Consider the following 19,283-nt stretch of genomic DNA (forward strand, 5'->3'; position numbering starts at 1 on the left):
TGTATTCTGTATTCCATATTCTATATTCTGTGTTCAAAATTGTATATTCTGTATTCTATATTCTGCATTCCGTATTATATATTGTATATTCTGTGTTCTACATCGTATATTCAAAATTCTATATTCAGTATTCTGTAGTCTATATTCTAAATTCTGTGTTATGCATTCCAAGTTCTAAATTCTATATTAAGTATCCTGTATACTATATTCTAAATTCTATGTACTGCATTTCATGTTCTAAATTCTATATTCATTATTCTGTATTCTATAATCTAAATTCTGTGTTCTGCATTCCATGTTCTATATTCTGGGTTCTGTATTCTGTTTTCCATATTCTATATTCTTTGTTCTATATTCTATATACTGTATTCTATATTCTGCATTCCGTATTCTATATTCTATATTCTGTGTTCTTCATTATATATACTAAATTGTATATACACTATTCCGTATTCTATATTCTAAATTCTGTGTTCGGCATTCCATTACTATATTCTAAGTTCTATATTCTATTTTTTATATTCTTTATTTTGTGTTCTTCATTCTATATTCTACAATCTATATTCTGCATTCATTTTCTATATTCTATGTTCTGTGTTCTATATTCTGTATTCTAAATTCTATATTCAGTATTCATTATTCTATATTCTGAATTCTCAGTTCTACATTCTATATTCAAAATTCTAAATTCAGTATTCTGTGTTCTATATTCTAAATTCAGTGTCCTGCATTCCATGTTCTGAATTCTGGCTTCTATATTCTCTATTCTCTATTATATATTTTGTGTTCTTCATTCAATATTCCACATTCTATATTCTGCATTCGGTATACTATATTCTATATTCTGTGTTTTACATTCTATATTCTAAATTCTATATTAAGTATTCTGTATTATATAATCTAAATTCTGTATTCTGCATTCCATGTTCTAAATTCTGAGTTATATATTCTCTTCTCTATTCTATATTTTGTGTTTATCATTCTATATTCTACATACTATGTTCTGCATTCCGTATTCTATATTCCATACTATATGCTCTACTTTCTGTATTCTAAACTCTATATTCAGTATTTAGTATTCTATATTCTAATTTCTGTGTTCTGCATTATATGTTCTAAATTCAATATTCAGGATTCTGTATTCTATTTTCTAAATTCTGTGTTATGCATTCCATGTTCTAAATTACGGATTGTATATTCTCTATGCTATATTCTATATTCTGTGTTCAAAATTCTATATTCAAAATTCTGTGTTCAGTATTCTGTATTCTATATTCTAAATTCTGTGTTCATCATTCTATGTTCTGCATTCTATATTCATTATTCTGTATTGTATATTCTAAATTTTGTGTTCTGCAATCCATATTCTAAATTCTGGGTTCTGTATTCTGTTTTCCATGTTCTATATTCTTGTTCTACATTCTATGTTCTGTATTCTATATTCTGCATTCCGAATTCTACATTCTATATTCTGTGTACTACATTCTATATTCTAAATTCTATATTAAGTATTCATATTCTATATACTAAATTCTGTGTTCTGCATTCCATGTGCTAAACTCTGGATTCTATATTCTCTATTCTGTATTCTGTGTTCTACATACTATATTCTAAATTCTATATTCAGTATTCTGTATTGTATGTTCTAAATTCTGTGTTCTGTATTCCATGATCTAAATTCTGGCTTCTATATACTCTATTATATATTCTATATTTTGTGTTGTTCTTTCTATATTCCACATTCTTTATTCTTCATATGGTATTCTATATTATATATTCTGTGTTTTACATTCTATTTTCGAAATTCTATATTCAGTATTCTGTATTCTAAAATCTAAACTATGTGTTCTGCATTCCACGTTCTTTATTCTGGGTTCTATATTCTCTTTTCTATATTCTATATTTTGTGTTCCACATTCTTTATTCTAAATTCTATATTCAGGATTCTTTATTCTATATTCTAAATTTTATGTTCTGCATTCCATGTACTAATTTCTATATTCAGTATTTTGTATTTTATATACTAAATTGGGTGTTCTGCATTCTATGTTCTAAATTCTATATTCAGTATTCTATATTCTATTTTCAATATTCAGTGTTCGGCATATCATATTGTAAATTCTGTATTTTATATTCTATATTCTGTGTTCTACATTCTATATTCCCAATTCTATATTCAGCATTTTGTATTCTATAGTGTAAATTCTGTGTTCTGCCTTACAAGTTCTAAATTCGGGGTTCTGTATTCTGTTTTCCATATTCTATATTCTGTGTTCTATATTTTATATTCTGTATTCTATATTCTGCATTCCGTATTCTATATTCTATATTCTGTGTTCTAAATTCTATATTTTAAATTCTATATTCAGTATTCTGTATTCTATATTCTAAATTCTGTGTTCTGCATTCCATGTTCTAATTTCTGTGTCCTATATTCTCTATTCTATTCTAGATTTTGTGTTTTTCATTCTATATTCTACATACTATATTCTGCATTCCGTATTCACTATTCTATATTATGTGTTCTACATTCTGTTTTCTAAATTCTAAATTCTGTATTCTGTATTCTTTATACTAAATTCTGTGTTCTGCATCCCATGTTCTAAATTCTGGGTTGTGTATTATGTTTTCCATATTCTATATTCTGTGTTCTATATTCTATATACTGTATTCTATATTCTGCATTCCGTATTCTGTATTGTATATTCTGTGTTCACCATTATATTTTCTAAATTCTATATTCACTATTCCGTATTCTATATTCTAAATTCTGTGTTCGGCATTCCATTACTAAATTCTAAGTTCTATATTCTCTATTTTATATTCTTTATATTGTGTTCTGCATTCTATATTCTGCATTCATTTTCTATGTTCTATGTTCTGTGTTTTATATTCTGTATTCTAAATTCTATATTCAGTATTCTGTATTCTATAGTCTGAATTCTCTGTTCTACGTTCTATATTCAAAATTCTTAATTCAGTATTCTGTATTCTATATTCTAAATTCTGTGTCCTGCATTCCATATTCTAAATTCTGGCTTCTATATTCTCTATTATATATTCTATATTTTGTGTTCTTCATTCTATATTCCACATTCTATATTCTGAATTCCGTATACTATATTCTATATTCTGTGTTTTACATTCTATATTCTAAATTCTATATTCAGTATTCTGTATTCTATAATCTAAATTCTGTGTTCTGCATTCCATGTTCTAAATTTTGGGTTCTGTATTCTGTTTTCCATATTCTATATTTTGTGTTCTACATTCTATATTCTAAATTCTATATTCAGTATTTTGTATTATATATTTAAATTCTGTGTTCTGCATTCCATTACTAAATTCTAGGTTCTATATTCTCTTTTATATATTCAATATTTTGTGTTCTTATTTCTATATTCTACATTCTATATTCTGCATTCGTTTTCCATATTCTATGTTCTGTGTTCTATATTCTGTATTCTAATTCCTATATTCAGTATTCTGTATTCTATATTCTGAATTCGGTGTTCTACATTCTATATTCAAAATTCTAAATTCAGTATTCTGTATTCTATATTCTAAATTCTGTGTTCTGCATTCCATGATCTAAATTCTGGCTTCTAATTTCTCTTTTATATATTCTATATTTTGTCTTGTTCTTTCTATATTCCACATTCTATATTCTGAATACGGTATTCTATATTGAATATTCTGTGTTTTACATTCTATATTCGAAATTCTATATTCAATATTCTGTATTCTATAACCTAAACTCTGTATTCTGCATTCCATGTTCTAAATTCTGGGTTCTATATTCTAGAATCTATTCTATATTGTGTGTTTTTCATTGTATATTCTACATAGTATAGTCTGCATTCCGTATACTATATTCTATATTATGTGTTCTTCATTCTATATTCTAAATTCCATATTCTCTATTCTGTATTCTATATTCTAAATTCTGTGTTCTGCATTCCATGATCTAAGTTCTGGGTTCTATATTCTCTTTCTATATTCTATATTCTGTGTTCTTCATTCTATTTTCCACATTCTATATTCTGCATTCATTTCTATATTCTATATTCTGTGTTCTATATTCTGTATTCTAATTTCTATATTCAGTATTCTGTATTCTTTATTCTGAACTCTCTGTTCTTCATTCTATATTCAAAATTCTAAATTCAGTATTCTGTATTCTATATTCTAAATTCTGTATTTTGTATTCTATATTCTGTGTTCTACATTCAATTTTCTAAATTTTATATTCAGTATTCTGTATTCTATATTCTATATTCTGTGTTCTGCATTCCATGATCTAAATTCTGGTTTCTATATTCTCTAAAATATATTCTATATTGTGTGTTCTTCATTCTATATTCCAGATTCAATATTCTGCATTCCGTATTCTACATTCTATATTCTGTGTTCTATATTCTATATTCTATATTCTATATTCTTTATTCTGTATTCTATAGTCTAAATTCTGTGTTCTGCATTCCATGTTCTATATACTGGGTTGTGTATTCTGTTTTCCTTAATCTATATTCTGTGTTCTGCATTCCATTCCTAAATTCTAGGTTCTATATTCTCTTTTATATATTCAATACTTTGTGTTCTTCATTCTATATTCTACATTTTATATTTTGCATTTATTCTCTATATTCTATATTCTGTATTCTAAATTCAATATTCAGTATTCTGTATTCTATATTCTGAATTCTCAGTTCTACATTCTATATTCAAAATTCTAAATTCAGTATTCTGTATTCTATATTCTATATTCTGTGTTCTGCATTCCATGATCTAAATTCTGACTTCTTTATTGTCTTTTATATATTCTATAATTTGTGTTGTTCTTACTATATTCCATATTCTATATTCTGCATTTCGTATTCTATGTTATATATTCTGTGTTTTACATTCTATATTCGAAATTCTATATTCAGTATTCTATATTCTATAATCTAAATTCTGTGTTCTGCATTCCATTTTCTATATTCTGTGTTTTATATTCTGTACTCTATTCTATATAGTGTGTTTTTCATTCTATATTCTACATACTATTGTCTGCATTCAGTATTCTATATTCTATATTGTGTGATCTACATTCTATAATTTAAATACTATATTCGGTATTCTGTATTCTATATTCTAAATTTTGTGTTCTGCATTCCATGTTATAATTTCCGGTTTCTACATTCTCAATTCTATATTCTATATTCTGTGTTCTACATTATATATTTTAAATTCTATATTTTGTATTTATATTCTATATTCAAAATTCTGTGTTCTGCATTCCATGTTCTAAATTCGATATTAAGTATTCCGTATTCTGTATTCTAAATTCCGTGTTCTGCATTTATGATCTAAATACGATATTCAGTGTTCTGTATTCTATTTTCTAAATTCTGTGTTCTACATTCCATGTTCTAAATTCTTTATTCTATATTCTCTATTATATATTCTATATTCTGTGTTCTTCATTTTATACTCTAAATACTATATTTTGCCTTCCATATTGTATATTCTAAATTTTGAATTCTAAATTCTGAATTCTAAATTTTATATTCAGTATTCTGTTTTCTATATTCTAAATTCTGTGTTCTGCATTCCATGTTCTATATTCTATTTTCAGTATTCTATATTCTAAATTCTGTGTTCTGCATTCTATGTTCTAAATTCTATATTCAGTATTCTGTATTGTATATTCTAAATTCTGTGTTTGCATCCCATGTTCTAAATTCTGGATTCTATATTTTTATTCTATATTCTATATTCTGTGTTATACATTATATATTCTAAATTCTATATTCAGTATTCTGTTTTCTATAGTCTAAAATCTGTGATCTGCATTCTATGTTCTAATTTGTATATTCAGTATTCTTTATTCTATATTCTAAATTGTGTGTTCTGCATTCCATGTTCTAAATTCTGGGTTCTATATTCTCTAATCTATATTCTATATTCTGTGTTCTACATTCTATATTCTAAATTCTATATTCAGTATTCTGTATCCTATATTCTAAATTCTGTGTTTTGCTTTCCAAATTCTTAATTCTATATTCGGTATTCTGTATTCTATATTCTATATTCTGTGTTCTACATTCTATATTCTAAATTCTATATTCAGTATTCTGTTTTCTATATTCTAAATTCTACGTTCTGCATTCCATGTTCTATATTCTATATTCAGTATTCTGTATTATATATTCTAAATCCTGTGTTCTGCATTCCGTGTTCTAAATTCTTGTTTCTATATTCTCTATACTATATCCTATATCCTGTGTTCTAAATTCTGTATTCTAAATTCTATATTCAGCATTCTGTATTCTATATTCTATATTGTGTGTTCTTCATTCTATTCTCTACATACTATATTTTGCATTCCGTATTCTATATTCTATATTCTGTGTTCTACATTTTACATTCTAAATCCTTTATTCAGTATTCTGTATTCTATAGTCTAAATTCTGTCTTCTGCATTCAATATTCTAAATTCCATATTTATTATTATGTATTCTATATTCTAAATTCTGTGTTCCTCATTCAATATTCTATATTGTGGAGTCTATATTCTCTTTTTTATATTCAATATTCTATGTTCTTCAGTCTAAATTCTAAATTCTATATTCAGTATTCTGTATTCTATATTCTAAATTCTGTGTTCTGTGTTCTATGTTCAAAATTATATATTCATTATACTGTATTTAATATGTTATATTCTATTTTCTCAATTTCATGTTATGAATTTTGGGTTCTGTATTCTGTTTTCCATAATCTGTATTTTGTTTTCTAAATTCTATATTCTGTATTCTATATTCTGCTTTCCGTATTATATATTGTATATTCTGTGTTCTACATTCTATATTCTAAATTCTATATTCAGTATTCTGTATTCTATATTGTAAATTCTGTGTTCTGCATTCCAAGTTATAAATTTTATATTAAGTATCCTGTATACTATATTCTAAATTCTGTGTTGTACATTCTATTTTCAAAATTATAATTTCAGAATTCTGTATTCTATATTCTAAATTCTGTATTCAGCATTCAATATTCTAAATTCTGTGTTCTATATTCTCTGTTCTCTATTCTATATTGTGTGTTCTTCATTCTATACTCTACATACTATATTTTGCATTCTGTATTCCATATTCTAAATTCTGAATTCTTAATTTTAATTCTAATTTCTATATTCAGTATTCTGTTTTCTATATTCTATTTTCTGTTTTCTGCATTCCATGTTCTAAATTCTAGTTTCAGAATTCTATATTCTATATTCTAAATTCTGTGTTCTTCATTCCATGTTCTATATTCTATTTTCAGTATTTTATATTCTTTATCCAAAATTCTGTGTTCTGCATTCCATGTTCTAAACTCTGGGTTCTGTATTCTGTTTTCCATATTCTATATTCTGTGTTCTAAATTCTATATACTGTATTGTATATTCTGCATTCCGTATTCTATATTCTATATTCTGTGTTCTTCATTATATATTTTAAATCCTATATTCACTATTCCGTATTCTATATTCTAAATTCTGTGTTCGGCATTCCATTATTAAATTCTAAGTTCTATATTCTCTTTTTTATATTCTTTATTTTGTGTTCAACATTCTATATTCAACATTCTATATTCTGCATTCATTTTCTATATTCTATGTTCTGTGTTCTATATTCTGTATTCTAAATTCTTTATTCAGTATTCTGTATTCTATATTCTGAATTCTCAGTTTTACATTCTATATTCAAAATTCTAAACTCAGTATTCTGTATTCTATAGTCTAAATTCTGTGTCCTGCATTCCATGTCTAAATTCTGGCTTCTCTATTCTCTATTCTCTATTCTATATTTTGTGTTCTTCAAGCTATATTCCACATTCTATATTCGGCATTCCATATACTATATTCTATATTCTGTGTTTTACATTCTATATTCTAAATTGTATATTCAGTATTCTCTATTCTATAATCTAAAATCTGTGTTCTGCATTTCATGTTCAAAATTCTGTGTTCTATATTCTCTACTCTATTCAATATTGTGTGTTTTTCATTCTATATTCTACATACTATAGTCTGCATTCCGTATTGTATATTCAATATTATGTGTTCTTCATTCTATATACTAAATTCTAAATTCTGTATTCTATATTCTACATTATAAATTCTGTGTTCTGCATTCCATGTTCTAAAATCTGGGTTCTATATTCTCTTTCTATATTCTGTATTCTGTGTTCTTCATTCTATATTCTAAATGCTATATTCAGTATTCTGTATTCTATAGTCTAAATTCTGTGTTCTGCATTCTATGTTCTAAATTCTATATTCTGTATTCTGTGTCCTATATTCTAAATTCTGTGTTCTGCATTCCATGTTCTAAATTCTGAGTTCTATACTCTCTATTCTTTATTCTGTGTTCTACATTCTACATTGTGTATTCTATATTCTGCATTCTGTATTCTATATTCTGTATTCTGTGTTCTACATTCTATATTCTAAATTCAATATTCAGTATTCTGTGTTCTATATTCTAAATTCTGTGTTCTGCATTCCATGTTCTAAATTCTGGGTTCTATACACTGTATTCTATGTTCTTTGTTCTACATTCTATATTCTGTAGTCTATATTCTGCATTCCGTATACTATATTCTATATTCTGTGTTCTACATTCTATATTCTAAATTCTATATTCAGTATTTTTTATTCTATATTCTAAATTCTATGTACTGCATTTCATGTTCTAAATTCTATATTCATTATTCTGTATTCTATAGTCTAAATTCTGTGTTCTTCATTCCACGTTCTATATTCTGGGTTCTATATTCTCTACTCTATTTTATATTGTGTGTTCTTCATTCTATATTCTACACACTATATTCTGCATTTCGTGTTCTATATTCTATATTATGTGTTCTACATTCTATATTCTAAATTCTATATTCTGTATTCTGTATTATAAATTCTGAATTCTGTGTTCTGCATTCTATGTTCAAAATTATATATTCATCATTCTGTATTTAATATTCTAAATTCTGTGTTTTAATTCCATGTTAAAAATTCTGTATTCTGTATTCTGTATTCCATATTCTATATTCTGTGTTCTAAATTCTATATTCTGTATTCTATATTCTGCATTCCGTATTATATATTGTATATTCTGTGTTCTACATCCTATATTCAAATTCTATATTCAGTATTCTGTATTCTATATTCTAAATTCTGTGTTATGCATTCCAAGTTCTAAATTCTATATTAAGTATCCTGTATACTATATTCTAAATTCTATGTACTGCATTTCATGTTCTAAATTCTATATTCATTATTCTGTATTCTATAATCTAAATTCTGTGTCCTGCATTCCATTTTCTATATTCTGTGTTCTGTATTCTGTTTTCCATATTGTATATTCTTTGTTCTATATTCTATATACTGTATTCTATATTCTGCATTCCGTATTCTATATTGTATATTCTGTGTTCTTCATTATATATTCTAAATTGTATATACACTATTCCGTATTCTATATTCTAAATTCTGTGTTCGGCATTCCATTACTATATACTAAGTTCTATATTCTATTTTTTATATTCTTTATTTTGTGTTCTTCATTCTATATTCTACAATCTATATTCTGCATTCATTTTCTATATTCTATGTTCTGTGTTCTATATTCTGTATTCTAAGTTCTATATTCAGTATTCTGTATTCTATATTCTGAATTCTCAGTTCTACATTCTATATTCAAAATCCTAAATTCAGTATTCTGTATTCTATATTCTAAATTCAGTATCCTGCATTCCATGTTCTGAATTCTGGCTTCTCTATTCTCTATTCTCTATTCTATACTTTGTGTTCTTCATTCAATATTCCACATTCTATATTCTGCATTCCATATACTATATTCTCTATTCTGTGTTTTACATTCTATATTCTAAATTCTATATTAAGTATTCTGTATTATATAATCTAAATTCTGTATTCTGCATTCCATGTTCTAAATTCTGAGTTCTACATTCTCTTCTCTATTCTATATTTTGTGTTTACATTCTATATTCTACATACTATATTCTGCATTCCGTATTCTATATTCCATACTATATGCTCTACATTCTGTATTCTAAACTCTATATTCAGTATTTAGTATTCTATATTCTAATTTCTGTGTTCTGCATTATATGTTCTAAATTCAATATTCAGGATTCTGTATTCTATTTTCTAAATTCTGTGTTATGCATTCCATGTTCTAAATTATGGATTGTATATTCTCTATGCTATATTCTATATTCTGTGTTCAAAATTCTATATTCAAAATTCCTTGTTCAGTATTCTGTATTCTATATTCTAAATTCTGTGTTCATCATTCTATGTTCTGCATTCTATATTCATTATTCTGTATTGTATATTCTAAATTTTGTGTTCTGCAAACCATATTCTAAATTCTGGGTTCTGAATTCTGTTTTCCATGTTCTATATTCTTGTTCTACATTCTATGTTCTGTATTCTATATTCTGCATTCCGAATTCTACATTCTATATTCTGTGTTCTACATTCTACATTCTAAATTCTGTAGTAGGTATTCATATTCTATATACTAAATTCTGTGTTCTGCATTCCATGTGCTAAACTCTGGATTCTATATTCTCTATTCTGTATTCTGTGTTCTACATACTATATTCTAGATTCTATATTCAGTATTCTGTATTGTATGCTCTAAATTCTGTGTTTTGCATTCCATGTTCTAAATTCATCGTTCTACATTGTCTATTGTATATTCTATATATTGTGTTCTTCATTCTATACTCTACATATTTAATTTTGAATTCCGTACACTATATTATATATTCTGTGTTCTAAATACTTAATTCTAAATTATATATTCAGTATTCTATATTCTATATACTAAATTCGGTGTTCTGCATTCTATGCTCTAAATTCCATATTCAGTATTCTATATTCTAGTTTCGAAATTCAGTGTTCTGCATATCATGTTCTAAATACTGGATTCAGTATTCTAAATTCTGTGTTCTACATTCTATATTCTAAATTCTATATTCAGTATTCTGTATTGTATTGTCTATATTTTGTGTTCTGCATTCCATGTTATAAATTCTGGGTTTTCTATTCTGTTTTCCATATTCTATACTCTGTGTTCTACATTCTATATTCTGCATTCCGAATTCTATATTATATATTCTGTGTTTTACATTGTTTATTCTAAATTCTATATTCAGTATTCTGTATTCTATATTCTAAATTGTGTGTTCTGCATTCTATGTTCTAAATTGTATATTCATTATTCTGTATGCTATATTCTAAATTCTGGGTTCTGCTTTTCATGCTCTAATTTCTGGGTTCTGTATTCTGTTTTCCATATTCTTTATTCTGTGTTATACATTCTATATTCTGTTTTCTATGTTCTGCATTCCGTATTCTACATTCTATATTCTGTGTCCTACATTCTATATTCTAATTTCTATATTCAGTATTCATATTCTATATTCAAAACTCTGTGTTCTGCATTCTAATTTCTTAATTCTATATACAGTATTCTGTGTACTATATTCTATATTCTGTGTTCTACATTCTATAATCTATATTCTATATTCAGAATTATGTATTCAATATACTAAATTCTGTGTACAGCACTCCATTTCTAAATTAAGATTTCTATGTTCCATTTTATATATTCTATATTTTGTGTTCTTCATTCTATATTCCAAATTCTATATTCTACATTCCGTATTCCATATTCTATATTCTGTGTTCTACATTCTATATTCTAAATATTATATTCAGTATTCTGTTTTCTATATTCTAAATTCTATGTTCTGCTTTCCATGTTCCAAATTCTGGATTCTATATTCTCTATTCTGTATTCTATATTGTGTGTTGTTCATTCTATACTCTACATACTATATTTTGCATTCCGTAATCTGTATTCTAAATGCTGTGTTCTAAATTCTAAATTCTAAATTCTATATACAGTATTCTGTTTTCTATATTCTATATTCTGTGTTCTGCATTCCATGTTCTATATTCTATTTTCAGTATTCTATATTCTGTATTCTAAATTCTGTGTTCTGCATTCTATGTTCTAAATTCTATATTCAGTATTATGTATTATGTATTCTAAATTCTGTGTTTGCATTCCATGTTCTAAATCCTGGATTCTATATTCTGTATTCTGTGTTCTACATTCTATATTCTAAATTCTATATTCAGTATTCTGTATTCTATTTTCTAAATTCTGTGTTGTGCATTCCATGTTCTAATTTCTATATTCAGTATTCTCTATTCTGTATTATAATTCTGTGTTCTACTTTCAATGATCTAAATTCTATATTCAGTAATCTGTATTCTATATTCTAATTTCTGTGTTCTGCATTCCATGTTATAAATTTTGGGTTCTGAATTCTGTTTTCCATATTCTCTATTCTGTGTTCTACATTGTATATTCTAAATTCTATATTCAGTATTTTGTATTCTATATTATAAATTCTGTGTTCTGCATTCCATTACTAATTTCTAGGTTCTATATTCTCTTTTATATATTCAATACTTTGTGTTCTTCATTCTATATTCTACATTTTATATTCTGCATTCATTTTCTATATTCTATATTCTGTATTCTAATTTCTATATTCAGTATACTGTATTCAATATTCTGAATTCTGTGTTATACTTTCTATGTTCAAAATTTAAAATTCAGTATTCTGTATTCTATGTTTTATACTCTGTGTTCTGCTTTCCATGATCTAAATTCCGACTTCTATATTCTCTTTTATATATTCTTTATTTTGTGTTGATTTTCTATATTCCACATTCTATATTCTGCATTCCGTATTCTATATTATATATTCTGTATTTTTCGTTCTATATTCGAAATTCTTTATTCAGTATTCTGTATTCTATAATTTAAATTCTGCGTTCTGCATTCCATGTTCTATATTCTGGGTTCTATATTCTCTACTCTATTCTATATTGTGTGTTATTCATTCTATATTCTACATACTCTAGTGTGCATTCCGTATTCTATATTCTATATTATGTGTTCTACATTCTATATTCTAAATTCTATATTCTGTATTCTGTATTCTATATTGTTAATTCTGTGTTCTGCATTCCATGTTGTAAATTCTGGGTTCTATATTCTCAATTCTTTATTCTATATTCTGTGTTCTATATTATATATTCTAAATTCTGCATTCAGTATTTTGTATTCTATATTATAAATTCTGTGTTCTGCATTCTATGTTCTAAATTCTTTATTCAGTGTTCTGTATTCTATTTTCTAAGTTCTGTGTTCTACATTCTATGTTCTAAATTCTGGTTTCTATATTCTCTTTTCTGTATTATATTCTGTGTTCTTCATTCTATACTGTATATGCTATATTTTGCATTCAGTAACCTATATAATAAAGTTTGAATTTTAAACCTTATTTCTAAATTCTATATTCAGTATTCTGTTTTCTATATTCTAAATTATGTGTTCTGCATTCCATGTTCTATATTCTATTTTCAGTATTCTATATTCTATATTCTAAATTCTGTGTTCTGCATTCTATGTTTCAAATTCTATATTCAGTATTCTGTATTGTATATTATAAATTCTGTGTTTGCATCCCATGTTCTATATTCTGGATTCTATATTTTGATTCTATATTCTATATTCTGTGTTCTACATTCTATATTCTAAATTCTATATTCAGTATTTGTATTCTATATTACAAATTCTGTGTTTTGATTTCCATTACTAAATTCTAGGTTCAATATTCTCTTTTATATATTCAATACTTTCTGTTCTTCATCCTATATTTTACATTTTATATTCTGCATTCATTTTCTATATTCTATATTTTGTATTCTAAATTCTATATTCAGTATTCTGTATTCTATATTCTGAATTCTGTGTTCTACATTCTATCTTTAAAATTTAAAATTCAGGATTCTGTATTCTATATTCTATATTCTGTGTTCTGCATTCCATGATCTAAATTCTGACTTCTATATTCTCTTTTATATATTCTATATTTTGTGTTGTTATTTCTATATTCCACATTCTATATTCTGCATTCCGTATTCTATATTATATATTCTGTGTTTTACATTCTATATTCGAATTTCTATATTCAGTATTCTGTACTCTATAATCTAAATTCTGTGTTCTGAATTCCATGTTCTAAATTCTGGGTTCTATATACACAATTCCATATTCTATATTATGTGTTCTACATTATATATTCTAAATTCTATATATTGTATACATTTTTCTATATTCTAAATTCTGTGTTCTGCATTCCATGTTCTAAATTCTATATTCAGTATTCTGTATTCTATATTCTAAATTCTGTGTTCTGCATTCTATGTTCTAAATACTATATTCAGTGTTCTGTAATATATTTTCTAAATTCTGTGTTCTACATTCCATGATCTAAATTCTGGATTCTCTATTCTCTATTCTATATTCTATATTGTGTGTTCTTCATTCTATACCCTAAAAACTATATTTTGCATTCCGTATTCTATATTCTAAATTTTGAGTTCTAAATTCTAAATTCGAAATTCTATATTCAGTGTTCTGTATTCTATTTTCTAAATTCTATGTTCTACATTCCATGTTCTAAATTCTGGATTCTCTATTCTCTATTCTATATTGTGTGTTCTTCATTCTATACTCTAAATACTGTATTTTCCCTTCCGTATTCTATATTCTAAATTTTAAGTTCTAATTTCTAAATTCTAAATTCTACATTCAGTACTCTGTTTTCTATATTCTAAATTCTGCTTTCTGCATCCATTTTCTATATTCTATTTTCAGTATTCTATATTCTAAATTCTAAATTCTGTGTTCTGCATTCTATGTTCTAAATTTCATATTCAGTATTCCGTATGGTACATTCTAAATTCTGTGTTTGCATCCCATGTTCTAAATTCAGGATTATTTATTTTCGATTCTATATTCTATATTCTGTGTTCAACATTATATATTCTAAATTCTATATTCAGTATTCGATTTTCTATAGTCTAAAATCTATGTTCTGCATTCTATGTTCTAAATTCTATTTTCAGTATTCTGTATTCTATATTCTAAATTCTGTGTTCTGCATTCCATTTTCTAAATTCTGGGTTCTGTATTCTGTTTTCCATATTCTATATTCTCTGTTCAACATTCTATATTCTGTATTCTATATTCTGCATTCCGTATTCTATATTCTATATTCTGTGTTCTACATTCTATATTCTAAATTCTGCGTTCTGCATTCCATGTTCTATATTCTGGGTTCTATATTCTCTACTCTATTCTATATTGTGTGTTATTCATTCTATATTCTACATACTATAGTCTGCATTCCGTATTCTATATTCTATATTATGTGTTCTACATTCTATATTCTAAATTCTATATTCTGTATTCTGTATTCTATATTGTAAATTCTGTGTTCTGCATTCCATGTTCTATATTCTCAATTCTATATTCTATATTCTGTGTTCTATATTATATATTCTAAATTCTATATTCAGTATTCTTTATTCTATATTCTAAACTCTGTGTTCTGCATTCCATGTTCTAAATTCTATATTCAGTATTCTGCATTCTATATTCTAAATTCTGTGTTCTGCATTTTATATTCAAAATTCTTTATTCAGTGTTCTGTATTCTATTTTCTAAATTCTCTGTTCTACAAACCATGTTCTAAATTCTGGATTCTATATTCTCTATTCTCTATTCTATATTGTGTGTTCTTCATTCTATACTCTACATACTATATTTTGCATTCCGTATCCTATATTCTAAATTTTGAGTTCTAAATTCTAAATTCTAAATTCTATATTCAGTATTCTGTTTTCAATATTCTAAACTCTGTGTTCTGCGTTCCATGTTCTATATTCTATTTTCAGTATTCTATACACTATATTCTAAATTTTGTGTTCTTCATTCTAGTTCAAACTTCTATATTCAGTACTCTGTATTGTATAATCTAAATTCTGTGTTTGCATCACATATTCTAAATTCTGGATTCTATATTTTCGATTCTATATTCTATATTCTGTGTTCTGCATTCTATATTCTGTATTCTATATTCTGCATTCCGTATTCTATATTCTATATTCTGTGTTCAACATTCTATATTCTAAATTCTATATTCAGTATTATGTATTGTATATTCTAAATTCTGTGTTTGAGTCCCATGTTCTACATTCTGGATTCTATATTTTCGATTCTATATTCTGTGTTCTGTATTCTATATTCTATAATCTATATCTGCATTCCGTATTCTATATTCTATATTCTGTGTTCTACATTCTATAAACTAAATTCTATATTCAGTATTCTGTTTTCTATATTCTAAACTCTGTTTTCTGCATTTCATGATCTAAATTCTGAGTTCTCTATTCTCTATTCTCTATTCTATATTCTGTGTTCTGCATTCTATTTTCTAAATTCTATATTCAGTATTCTGTATTGTATATTCTAAATTCTGTGTTCTGCATTCCAACTTCTTAAATCTATGTACAGTATTGTGTATTCTATAATCTATATTCTGTGTACTTCATTCTATAATCTGTATTCTATATTCAGAATTATGTATTCTATATACTAAATTCTGTGTTCAGCATTCCATTTCTAAATAAAGGGTTCTATATTCCCTTTATATATTCTATATTTTGTGTTCTTCATTCTATATTCCAAATTCCAATTTCTGCATTCCATATTCCATATTCTATATTCTGTGTTCTACATTCTATATTCTAAATTCTATATTCTGTATTGTGTATTCTATATTTAATTCTGTGTTCTGCATTTTATGTTCTAAATCCTGGGTTCTATATTCTGTATACTATATTCTATATTCTGTGTTCTACATTCTATATTCTAAACTCTATATTCAGTATTCTTTATTCTATATTCTAAATTCTATGTTCTGCATTCCATGTTCTATATACTATATTCAGTATTCTGTATTCTATATTCTAAATTCTGTGTTCTGCATTATATGTTCTAAATTCTATATACAGTATTCTGTATTCTATTTCCTAAATTCTGTGTTCTGCATTCCATGTTCTAAATTCTGGGTTCTATATACTCTATTCTATATTCTATAGTGTTTGTTCTTCATTCCATATTCTCCATACTAAATTTTGCATTCCGTATTCTATATTCTAAATTGTGTGTTCTAAATTCTAAATTCAAAATTCTATATTCAGTATTCTGTTTTCTATATTCTAATTCCTGTGTTCTGCATTCCATGTTCTATACTCTATTTTCAGTATTCTATATTCTATATCTAAATTCTGTGTTCTGCATTGTATTTTCTAAATTCTATTTTCAGTATTATGTATTATGTATTCTAAATTCTGTGTTTGCATTCCATGTTCTAAATACTGGATTCTATATTCTGTATTCTGTGTTCTACATTCTATATTCTAAATTCTATATTTAGTATTCTGTATTCTATTTTCTAAATTCTGTGTTGTGCATTCCATGTTCTAATTTCTATATTCAGTATTCTCTATTCTGTATTATAATTCTGTGTTCTACTTTCAATGATCTAAATTCTATATTCAGTAATCTGTATTCTATATTCTAAATTCTGTGTTCTGCATTCCATGTTCTAAATTCTGTGTCCTATATTCTCTATTCTATGTTCTAAATTCTATATTTAGTATTCAGTATTATATATTCTAAATTCTGTGTTCTGCATTCTGTGTTCTTAATACTGGATTCTACATTCTCTATGCTAAATTCTATATGCTGTGTTCTAAATTCTATATTCTAAATTCTATATTCAGTATTCTGTATCCTGTATTGTAAATTCTGTTATGTGCAAACCATGTTCTAATTTCTATATTCAGTATTCTGAATTCTGTATTCTAAATTCTGTGTTCTACATTCGATGTTCTAAATTCTATATTCAGTATTTTTTAGTCTATATTCTAAATTCTGTGTTCTGCATTTCATGTTCTAAATCTTGGGTTCTGTATTCTGTTATCCACATTCTATATTTTGTGTTCTTCATTATATATTCTAAATATTATATTCAGTATTTTGTATTATATATTTAAATTCTGTGTTCTGCATTCCATTACTAAATTCTAGGTTCTATATTCTCTTTTATATATTCAATATTTTGTGTTCTTATTTCTATATTCTACATTCTATATTCTGCATTCATTTTCTATATTCTAAATTCTGTGTTCAATGTTCTGTATTCTAAATCCTATATTCAGTATTATGTATTCTATATTTTGAATTCTGTGTTCTACATTCTGTATTGAAATTCTAAATTCAGTATTCTTTATTCTATATTCTAAATTCTGTGTTCTTCATTCCATGATCTAAATTCTGCCTTCTATATTCTCTTTTTTATATTCTATATTCTGTGTTCTTCATTCTATATTCCACATTCTATATTCTGCATTCCGTATTCTATATTGTATGTTCTGTGTTTTACATTCTATATTCTTTATTCTATATTTATTATTCTGTATTCTATAATCTAAATTCTGTGTTATGCATTCCATGATCTATAATCTGGGTTCTATATTCTCTACTCTATTTTATATTGTGTGATCTTCATTCTATATTCTTCATACTATATTCTGCATTCCGTATTCTATATTCTATATTATGTGTTCTACATTCTATATTCTAAATTCTATATTCTGTATTCTGTATTCTAAATCCTAAATTCTGTGTTCTGCATTCCAATTTCTAAATTCTGTGTTCTGCATTCCATGTACTAAATTATGTGTTCTATATTCTCTGTTCTCTATTCTATATTCTGTGTTCTACATTCTATATTCTAAATACTATATTCAGTATTCTGTGTTCTATATACTAAATTCTGTGTTCTGCATTCCATGTTCTAAATTCTGGGTTCTATACACTCTATTCTATATTCTGTCTTCTACAATCTATATTCTTTAGTCTATATTCTTCAATCCGTATACTATATTCTATATTCTGTGTTCTACAATCTATATTCTAAATTCTATGTTCAGGATTTTTATTCTATATTCTAAATTCTATGTTCTGCATTTCATGTTCTAAATTCTGTATTCAGTATTCTGCTTTCTGTATTCTAAATTCTGTGTTCTGCGTCATATATTCTTAATTCTATATTCATTATTCTGCATTCTATAATCTAAATTCTGTGTTCTGCATTCCACTTTCTATATTCTGGTTTCTATATTCTCTACTCGATTTTATATTTTGTGTTCTTCATTCTATATTCTACACACTATATTCTGCATTCCATATTCTATATTCTATATTATGTGTTCTACATTCTATATT

Source organism: Vicugna pacos, unplaced genomic scaffold, assembly GCF_048564905.1.
Source record: "Vicugna pacos unplaced genomic scaffold, VicPac4 scaffold_14, whole genome shotgun sequence".
NCBI lineage: Eukaryota > Metazoa > Chordata > Mammalia > Artiodactyla > Camelidae > Vicugna > Vicugna pacos.